Here is an 11,032-nt window from a genome sequence, read left to right as displayed (position 1 = left end):
TTGCAGGCAGGTCAAGACCAGTTCACACAGAGCAGGCCTGACAAGCCTCTCTCCTGAGATTTTTGCAAATTCAGTGCAAAGCTTATGGTCTATTTCTTACAACGGTAGTGCTCTATTACAGGGCTACAGGGTAAGAGTACATCCCACCTATATTCCATGCAAGGAGCTTTAAAATATAAAAGGCTAATGTGCTTCCGCTGTAAGAGCAAAATACATCTATTAATGTTCCCATAAACACAAAGATCCCAACACTCTATGGTATAATTTTATCCTCATGATTCTTTGCAATATGTGTTTAATTGGCACACACAAAATAGTGTTTTTTATTTTAATCATTAAGACCAACATATGACCAACACAGCTTTAGGGAGAAGTATGTAATGAACTCTCTGTGTATGAAAAATCTGCCTTCTTACTCTGACACTTACCCTAGAAATGATATTTTGACATCAGGGGCAGAAGGTATGGAAGGATGACACAGGGAAAAAAAGGAATAGGTTACCAGTCAGCTCTGAATGTAAATGAAATGTAGATACTGAGGTCTTTCTTGTTTCTTTTAAAGTCCAAAGTTGATACCAGATGTAGTATTCTTTATAACACCTTCTTGACATCAGATAGCTATTAGATTCTTCTTTTCCCTAGCAGTATTTTTAAATGAAATAGGTAGTTCCACCTGCTGTGAAAGTTTAAGCCTTTCTCTCTCAAAGCTCTGAAAATGAATAGGCTCATTTATTTTAATGTAACTCCTTTTAGTATGCATTTCAGGTGTGTAATCTAAGATACCCAACTCATCAGCAGAATGGTAGGTAAAACAATGTATAGAATTATCACACACGATGAATGCAGGAAAATGTGTCAGTCCAGTTTGAAAATACAGACTTCCCATCTTTTCGCAATTGTATGGGAATAATTTTGATTTCTGCTTAACTGCTGTTTTGCTCTCTTTGCTAGTTGCCATCTGGTGTGGACTCGGTTCAATGTATTCAGTGTTAAATGTTAAGGCCCTATGTGGTTGCATCCTAGTTATTTAGTTAAGTTTCCAGATGAATAAATGCAATAAGAAGGTTATGGCACTTCAACCTCCACAGCGTGTTTTGTCTCACCTGTGCAAAATGAAGAAATAGTTAGGACATGCTACAGTCTCTCTGAATTGCACTGACTCCATGGAGTGGTGTGTAAACCTGAGCAAACGCACATTTTTTGCAGTTTTGCTCTCAGACAATAGCAATAAGCAAAAGTTAACTGTTTATGATTTCAGCTACTGTTATTGCAAACAGGTCCAAGTACTAATTCTGGGTAATGAATGAATTGAAATAGGATATTTTTCAAAGGACTTAAATATAGCAGGAATGGGACACTGATGCTGGACTCTGCTGTGGTTGAACTCAATATTATATTGCAGATATAATATAAATATGGCAGCCACTTAAATGGTGCTATTCCTTAAATGAGATAAATTTTCTGTTATGTTGTAGGTATTTCAATGCAAATAAGGTGAACTACCATTCAGGCTGTCCAGCATAATCTGTATAGGATTATGTTTTTCTCTTGTTGACCCTTGTGTTACACAACCCCCAAAAAGGCTTGATGCTGCTCCCCTAAACAGTGTTCCAGTACTGCAAGAATATTTAAGCCAACATTCCTTTTAAGTAGATTGACCACAATGGTTTTTGTTTTTCATATTACTGTCTTGGCCAAATACGGCTACAGTCTGAACTGGACTGGATGCACAAACATACATGGCTGTCATCATTTCATGTAGTCTGCATCACATGTATACCACGATTCAGAGCTAAAAGGCCACAGGGCAGCAAATCTCAGATGCATTAGCCATCCTAGTAAATCCATGACTCACTAAGTTGTTGCACCTTCCCATGGTATTGCTGGCATCTTGAGCTCTGACTCTGTGATATGTTGTCGTTCACGACAGTAAGTTGTCAAAATGAATATACAGTTAACCACCACAGTCTAACTGATCTGATTAACTCTCTGTCCTTATTAGGACCTCTTCCTTCCACCAAAGGCCAAGTCTCCACTTGCATTAGAGCCCAAGGTTGTCTCTTTCTTACAGGTCCAAATTGTTTCCACAAAACATCTGTCACCACCTGAATGCCTAACTGGGACATATTTTTCCTCAGTTAACAGCAACTAGTACTTACTCCAGCTATAAATCCCTGATGTATTTTGAGAGCATTTTGTCTTTATTTTATCTTTACTTCTTTTTCTGGTTCTACCTATTCAGCATAGGAGCATTTTTTGTTGAAGTCAGAGGAAATTTGTATGTACTATGAAATTAATAGATCAGCTTTCCCCATTCCAATTTAAAACAGATGAAAAACTCTTTCTTTCTTCTTTGTGCTAATGGTCTGAGCTATGCACTCATATGCAATCACAGAGTGATCTAGTTCTATTGTTCCCTTTATTTTCTCTTTCTTATTCTTTTTGTTCTTGTTTCCCTTGATTATTACCACAAGGGTTGCATTTGACATGGGCAGAAAAGAGAGAGAAATGCAACATCCTCCAGCAACACCACCTTCCTGTACTTAAGTTCTTGATTGTTTGAAAACGAAAAGCACCAAAACAAGTCCAGAGGAACAGAAAATATTTGAATTGTTTGTTAAAGCCAGAAGCTACACTTCATTGCAACAGTTACATTGCTAAGCCAAAAGCAACCTCAGTAGAATAGAAGGAAGGTCCAGATTTACTGACAGGACCAGAAATGCTTTGCAAATACAAATTACCACAAAACCAGTTAAGCTGGTTTGAAATACTGACCTAATAATGAATTTGAATTCCAGGAATGGTATAAATCAGTCATGGTTGGAAGTGCGTTCTGCCTTCCTTTTGTTTTCTGTCTCATCTTTGTGAACATGCTGTGTGTACATCATACCAAAGGAAGAATTAATTGTCTTCCATGTTATAGGGTAGAAAATAAGAAAGATAGAAAGCAAAAGAAAAAAAAATCCATGAAAGATCCCAGACAGTGTTTATGCTATACCATGCTTCCTCAATAGTGCCTTTTGTAAAATTACCTTAAACAGGTAAACTCCTTGAAAGGTTGAAGGTGTACAAAAGCAAATATTGTGATAATAGATAGCTGCAGTCACATAAAAGGCATGTAGCGGTGGAGCTCACAGCTGCTTCTTTCTCTGGAGTAAGACATGAAGCACTAAAAACAGTAACAAGCTCTTAACAAAGGTGCCACAGATGAGCAGTTTTATCAAAAAGACAGGCTAGCTCTTGGAGAATTTCCAATCCCACCACCCCATTTAATAGAAGACATATAGAAGCATCTACTGAATACAGAGACTACATTCTCATAGAGCTTCTTATGGTAAGTGCTGTCAAAACCACATAGAAATACATCCTCTTTGATTTAACTGCATGCTGGTTTGCTGGGGTTTTTTTGCAAGGTCTTTTTTTTTGTGGGTGTTTGGTTGGTTGTAAGGCTTTTTATAAAGAACCTCTTTACTGATATGCTTCAGCTAGATAACTGTGGGAGTAAAGACATAGTTTCCTCCAAATGTCAGCCTGTGTCTGGAACAGAAGTTGAATAACTGAAACTAGAAATAAAATACAAATGTTTTCATTTAACTTATTTGTCCTCTGAGATAAACACAGAAGAAATCCAATTAGATACCTAAAATATCAGTTTTTGAAAATAAGTTTGCATGTATTCTTTTATAAACATTTGTCCTTTTCCTAACAAATAAAATATTCACTCTTTGACCACAGTTGGCTAAATCTGTCCAAATTAAAATTCAGTGCTTTCTAAACTCCCTAAAAAAGCTAAAGGGGGAAATACCGAAGGAGTATCCTGCTTCTGCCTTTGAAAAAGACTTTAAAATTTAACTGCATATGTAATTCTTGCATACATTCAAATATAGAATTCAACTGAATGTATTCCATGGCATGTGGTCTTATTTTTCAATTCAGTGTTGTATAGAAGACCATGGTGAGACAGTTTTGGTGTGCTATTCTATTTGCATCTCCATGCAGGGGCCACGTAGAGATGGCTAGGTGCCTGCCCATTAAGATATGCACAACTCTCTGCCTGGAGATGCTACAACTTAGGAAAAAAGAAAAAAAAAAGGTAACAGAAAGTGCTGAAAGGAAGGAAGTTGTTTCTCACCTTCCTGTATTGAGAAACCAAGATCTAGAAAAAAAATATTGGCTTATTCTGGAATTTTTAAAACAAGTACAGACTTAGTTATTCAAAGTGGCAGTCCCGGGCTTGAACTATAAAACATTTTATGTGGGAGCTGCTGACATTTCCATCCCACAATGGGAAGGGGACTTTATGTGTCCTATTTCTATCATCTGCCTGTACAGGTTTTTGAGACTTCCCTTGCTAGGACAGCTGTTAGTGAACTAAAAATACATCTGCACATCCAAGTACAGGTGGGATGAAGTTTCAAGCAAAAAAAATCACCATTTTATTATTCTCTTAATCATTTGTGATTTGGTTATTTGTTTTTCTGTTTAAAGAAGTGCCCATCCAATGCCTTAGGCAAATGTGCATAAAACTTGAAACAATCCCATCAGTGTTTTCTGAGGACTAACGAAGCAGCTGGTTTGAAGAGAAAAAGCTTTCACCCGGGATCCTGATTGCTCCCAAAGCAGGTCTTTTCCTCCCACAAAGGCCCATTTCAGCAAACCTGCTGGAAGTCTTATGTGACATATAGACTCCCCGGGTAAACCAGTCTCCAAAATCTGCTTTTACCTTCTCTGGCAGTTTTGCTACTCCAGAGATTTCTGAGCTTCTGTTCTTTGCTCTGATGAAGAGATGTGTGGTGGTCAGGATAAACACGTGGAGTAACAGAACAACAGTACATTTAATGTGGATGTGAAGATGAGCAGAAAGAAAGTTAAAGCATGGATATTTTGAGGAGATAGGAGGACATAGATGTCCATTTGTATTAAATAAAAAATAACTTCTCTAAAACATACTTTTGTCTTTGCTCTGCCAATCAGCATGTGTGGGAATTAAACATCTGGAGTGTGTCTGAAGTTTGAAGTTTTTTTCAAAAGAAATGAACTTTTAAAAGTTCACCTCCTTGTGTCTGATTGAACGCCTTCCGAAAAATTAGCAATAAGACAGCTAAGGAAAAGTTGGCTTCTCTTTGCTAGAGAGCTAAGGGATTATCAGTGTGTTTTGAGGCTCACACAGTGATAGAAGTCATTTGTGTCTTCACATTACAAAAGCTAAGTCAGCCCTAATTGTAGTAATGATTTAGCAGCAGATTTCCTTATCATAACATTCAATACTTATATTGATATAAGCTTAGTAAGAATAATTTAGTGGAATGGAATTTAGATCTAGATTTAATTTACATGAATGTAGATGTCTAAAGAAGAGATAGATATATACATTTCCTATGCACTTAAGAGATTTAATCAATACAGCCAACGAAGCCTAGAGAGCAAATCAAAGGCCAGCCTTTAAAAGTCTACCTAAGAGTAAGCTGAATTGCTCTCCAGGCTCCTCAGATTGTCCTGATCTGCAGCCTCCTCCAAAAGTGCTAGAGGACCACAGGATCTTCTTGTCCTAGAATTAAGCAATGCACTTACATATGGACACAAAATCCCTTACCTGGAAAGTCCTTTCTGTATACCTTAGCATAGTGAAATGGGGTCAAGGCTACTTGTAAAATGTAGGGTTAGAGACAGTCTGATTTCAGAGCAGCAGTTTCTTAGTTTAAGGGGCTTCCTTCAGACACTTACCTTCCTATTTAGGTCTCAAATGAAATTAGTGATATTTTTCAGAGGGCCTGAGTACTCTCAGTTCCTGGTGAAGTCAACATTCTCACATGATAAGGGAAGTTTTAGAATTTGTTTGGGTAGCAAGTCTAACTGTAAAAGGTGTTGCCATATTTATTTAAAATTTAAAAGAATTGCGTTTGGGTGTATACTGACACCCAATGATGTGAAATCAGACACTGATAAATTTTCAACACTACAAAACTGAATAAAACTTATAATCAGAGCAAGATTTTTAAAAATGGTAAAAGCTTTCTCTAAAAGAATCAATAACCTATTTCAGGAATAAAAACTCATAATGAAAGTTTTACACAAATTGAAAGAATGGTAATGGATGAGAAATTTTATGAGAAAACTTTAAACTCAAAGATGGAATTCCAGCAGCACCTTATATTCAGCACGTTGATATCAGGGCACTCAGTGCCCTGTATAACCTCAGCAAATGAACTTCAGGACAGCCTTGGGATTGTCTTTGTGCTGTGGCAAAGAGAAGACTGGAGAACCACTTTAGGGCAAAGGAGCCAGTAGCATACAAATGTGCACAGAGGGAAGGGAGTGACTGGAAAAGAAAATTTTTACGGATATGAGGATTTCCACAATTATATTTGTGGATATTTATCTACCTGTAGATAAAGAATCAGACCAGAAGCCTCTCATTATTATATTAAAAAAACTCTGGAAAATATATCTTCCCATATACTAGGATTGGTATTAATATTGCACAGAAATAGTTTGGAGATTCTGTGTTCATTCTTACATACAGGCATAACATATGTGCACACACATGTAAATACTACTTACAGTTGGAGGTACACTTAATTTGGTTCTTCTCTTGTTCTGGTATACATCAGAATAACATATTAAAGTTAGTGGAGCTCTAAGTGTCAATGGGATGAGAATAAATGTTTTTTTATTCCTGGTTTTAGGTGTTTGGGTCTTCCTTCCTTGCTTGCTTCCTTTCTTTCTGTAGTGAAGCAGAACCTAAATGCAGTAAAAGTTTGTGATTTTAAAAAATAAAAATTAGAAACCAGTTTTAACATATAATTGTTCCTTTCCTTCAACTATGTAGTAAATGTTACCAAATGCACTGTGATTTTAACTTCAGTCTTACTCATAACAGTAGCACTTAATTTTTATTTAATTTCATAAAAGCAAGTAGAGTTAATCTGAATCACTCTGGTGTAAATAAAGGGATAACTGAGTTTTGAAAGATAACATCTTGCTGTCTGTTCCATAGCTGTCCAAATGGATGAAAAAACCTGTTATGTTCACCCAGATCATGTACCTTTAAAAGCGAACTGTCAGTGATTCATGGAGTTCCAATGAAATATGCAGCATTTATAATGCTGCTACATATGTGAACATATCTCTGTACATGAATGTCATTTAGGTATAAATGTTCTAAGTTGACTCAAGCATGTTTCTTCTGCGAAAACAAACAAACAAAAAAACCCCAATCAACCAAACCACCACCAACAACAAAAAAAGTAAATTCTATTTAAATATATAGTAGGTACCTATTATATATTTCAGGTTGAATTCACAAAAAAGTTCCTGGGAAAAAGAGGGGAAATTTTATTATTGCCTCAAGGGGTACCTCAATTAAAAAAATAAAATTTAAAAAAAACCCAATCAACCAACCAACCAAAAAAACTCAAAAACCACTAGTGAGAAAATCTTAGAAAGATATTTTATCTAGCAGTTCAGGAACTTACTCAGGGTGTCATACACCCAAGTTAAAACTACTGTCCCTCTGAGGTGTTTTGAGTCTACATCATGCAAAAGAAGAACTTCAGGAATAGTCATTCCTGAATAGTTTTATGAGATGACGTGGGACATATTCAGTACTTCTTGTCTTTAGAGAAGCCATAAAACATTCTTTGAAGTTTTAATTGAAGATTTTGTTGGAGCTCAACTTGTAACCAAAGTGAAAAACTAATCTTTTACCAATTAATTTAGTTTTAATTTTCACTCACTCCTTACACTGCATGCAATGTGACAAATGAAAGGATGACTGCCTCTGAATATCTTCAAAGTTGATGGCTAAGATACTGTTCTTCAGTACTAGAGCTCAGTGACAATATTGCCTCTACCTTTTTGACCTTCAAGGGAATTAGTGAAGCATTTCTTACAGTATTACTTGTTATCCATTTTGCACAGGGAAACAAGACTTGAGAAGAGTGAACATGTGAAAGTGGTAAGGGCACCTGAAGAAAAACTGAGTTTAAAAGCAAAAGGAGAAAGATGGAATAGAAACCAAATATCATAAGCAAAATTTGTATCCCATTATTCCTTCCTGCCTGTTATCAACAAGTACCTCCATCCTTATCTGGTACAAAGCAAACAGACTTTCAGATAGAGCAAAAGGCAGGGCTGACAGTTCTGCAGCCAGCTCAACAGCAGCAGTCTTTATTGGGTGCTATCTGCAGCACAAAAACCAAGCTGCATTTCCCTTTTATGCCCTCTTATGGAAACAACTCATAACTAGTAATGATTGATGTGTCTTTTAGCAAGCACACATAGCTAATCCAGTAACTGGATCTTTCACATTTACATGGCATTTTCAAGCTCATGAAGAACAATTAAAACCAGCCACTGGGACACTCCCTTTTTATCATAATTCACCAAGGACTGGGGCTTCAGTCATTGTATCTTCTAAAGCTTTACAATACTTTTCTATAACTATAAAGGAGTTTTCTATTCTGTAGATTTTAAGACTGTAGTTGGAGGTTTTTGTTGCTATTGTTCACAGCTGAAGGAGAAGGTTATTTGTTTTACTAAGATAAGGTTTCTGAAACATCCTGCTTAAAAAAATACAGCAAAACTGGATGATGTTTTCTCTCTTTTTCTAGTTATCTGTTATTTTCTTCAGAAACTGAAATGTCATCTTGCCTCCTGGATAAATTATCTTTTTGATTAAAACAGAAACGAAAAACCTCCAAGATATAAATAAAGGTCAGATGAAGAGGTTCAGTTTAGCACAGGCATTGCTAAACACAAAGTTGTTCAGCTGCACTTTCAAAAACTTGTATATTTTCCTTTTCTTTGAACACTCTCATGACTCTTACGCTATGCTGTTTTCCAGTAAAATCACCAGGGCCAGAGCATGGGCCCAGGCACTAGTATTGCAGTTGCCCTTCATGTTAGTCCTTAGCACAGCACTGTCCTCTACAAGCTCAGTCCATCTCAGACAGTGCCCAGGTAAAACCTGGAAGTTAGCTCGGGTCAAACCACATTCCCACTAATCAGTTTGTTTGGAGTTACATTATTTAAATGTTAGAGTATCTAACCATTAGCTATGATCTATACTGTGCTGAGGTAGTATAGATGTAGTCTTATTGCCAGACCAGAATTTCACTCATTTCATACACCATCTGACCTTTTCAAGCACGTCCAAAATGAAGATTAAAATTGGAAGTTATTTCATTTATACTCATACATTAAATTGAAGACGTGGTTTCAAATTGCTTCAGTGCCAGATAATTGTGCTTAAATGTTACACCCTGGTTCAGAAGCTCCACGCTTTTACCAGGTGTTACACTTTAATTTTGGACTTCAAGAGATTTTGCCTACACAAACACTCACAAAGTCTTTGATTCTTTGGTACCTTGAGTTCACATACAGAGAAAAGTCTACACACTTTTCTCTAGGAGACTTCAATTGGTAAGAAAATAGGTGTTTTGGCAAAAAGAGTTTTACAGAAATAACATGCAAACCGAGGAAAAGTATTTCACTACAACACCCAGTTCAAAGAACTCAATTCACAGAAGCATTGGACTTAATAGCAAGTTACTCGGCAAACACCAACCCAAACTTAAGTGAAATTCAGAAAATAGGTGTTTAAGTTGCCCAGAAGAGGAATGAAAGAGTGATTAAGAGAAGAAATAATAAAGAGAGAAAGAGAGGACAGAAACACATAGTTACCATTTAAAAGGTCACAAGTTGACTGACAAGGAGAACTACAGGCCAAGGCAATATGGAAACCTCCTGCGTGTCTGTTTATAGACTTTGGCTGTTGTGGCCACTCCCTCTAGCCAGGACTTTTGGTTTACTGACCACTCATGGTCCCACTTGCCAAAGTGAGGGGTGCCACAGACAATTAGGGGGCACAGTGTGGGTGGACCACCAGGCAGACCTTATTGACAGCCTAGCTACACAGCTTTCCCTGCCGTGTGCTCTGGGCCATATTTGCTGCAGGCCTAGGCCTAGCCCTTCTCCCCCCCACCCCCAGACATGAGTTTATTTGACCCATCACTCAAACTACCCGGTGAGATACAAATCTGGTCTCTGACATAAAGTATCTAAGCTTGCAATATTATAAGAAACTTTTCTCCTGGGTTCAATGAACACCAGTGTTGTGGTTTAACCCCAGCCAGCAACCAAGCTCCATGCAGCACCTCACTCACTCCCCTACCAGCAGGATCAGACAGAGCTTCAAAAGGGCAAAAGCTAAAAAACTCATGGGTGGAGATAAAGACAGTTTAATAGGGAAGTCAAATGCTGCGCACACAAACAAAGCAAAACAAGGAATGGGAGGGTAAGTGTTCACCCACCTCCGGGAGAGCAGGGTTTCATCACACGTAAGACTTACTTGGGAGGACAAATGCCATTACTCCAAATATCCCCCCCTCCTCTTTCTTCCCCCCAGCTTTATATACTGAGCATGATGTCATGTGGTCTGGAATATGACGCTTTGGTAAAAAATCCCTTTGATCAGTTTGGGTCACCTGTCCCAGCTGTGTCTCCTCCCAACCTCCCATGCACCCCCAACTTCCTTGCCAGCGTGGCAGTATGAAAAGCAGAAAAGACCTTGGCTCTATGTAAGCATTGCTCAGCAATAACAAAATAATCTCTACATTAGCAACCCTGTGTTCAGCACAAATCCAAAACATAGCCCCACACCAGCCACTCTGAAGAAAATTCACTCTACCCCAGCCAAAACCAGCACTCCCATGAACAAAGAGAACCAGGAAATTCCACCTGTATATAAAAAAGAACTTTCCTGTGAGGATGATGGACCACTTGCACTGGTTCCCCAGAGACGTTGACAATATCACCTTCCCTGGAGATATTCAAAACACAATCCTCGCTGATGTGCTTTAGGGAACTATGCTTGAGCAGGGAGGTTGGACTAGATTTATCACCAGTGCTCCTTTCTAATTTTAAGTATTCTGTGATTCTGTGACCATGATCTCAGATGGAATTGATGCATATCACAAGTTTTAGCCATTGAAAAGAGTTATTTTAAGAGACTGCACAACAAAAATCTTCC

At 37.7% G+C, this 11,032-nt stretch overlaps 1 long non-coding RNA gene across 1 annotated transcript; it reads right to left on the bottom strand.

Annotated features, from left to right (window-relative positions):
• Window positions 1-6,102: 6,102 nt before the first annotated feature.
• LOC113945984 lies at window positions 6,103-10,255 on the bottom strand. Its single transcript, XR_003527246.1, has 4 exons — window positions 9,685-10,255; window positions 7,046-7,186; window positions 6,562-6,741; window positions 6,103-6,319 (listed from the first exon to the last, which is right to left on the bottom strand). It is a non-coding gene; the product is annotated as an uncharacterized LOC113945984 (long non-coding RNA).
• Window positions 10,256-11,032: the final 777 nt, after the last annotated feature.

The sequence above is a fragment of the Corapipo altera genome, unplaced genomic scaffold (genome assembly GCF_003945725.1).
Source record: "Corapipo altera isolate COAL_440 unplaced genomic scaffold, ASM394572v1 0, whole genome shotgun sequence".
In the NCBI taxonomy this organism is placed as follows: domain Eukaryota; kingdom Metazoa; phylum Chordata; class Aves; order Passeriformes; family Pipridae; genus Corapipo; species Corapipo altera.
The sequence above is the reverse complement of the archived record's forward strand: the minus strand, read 5'-3'. Positions and strand labels throughout refer to the sequence as shown.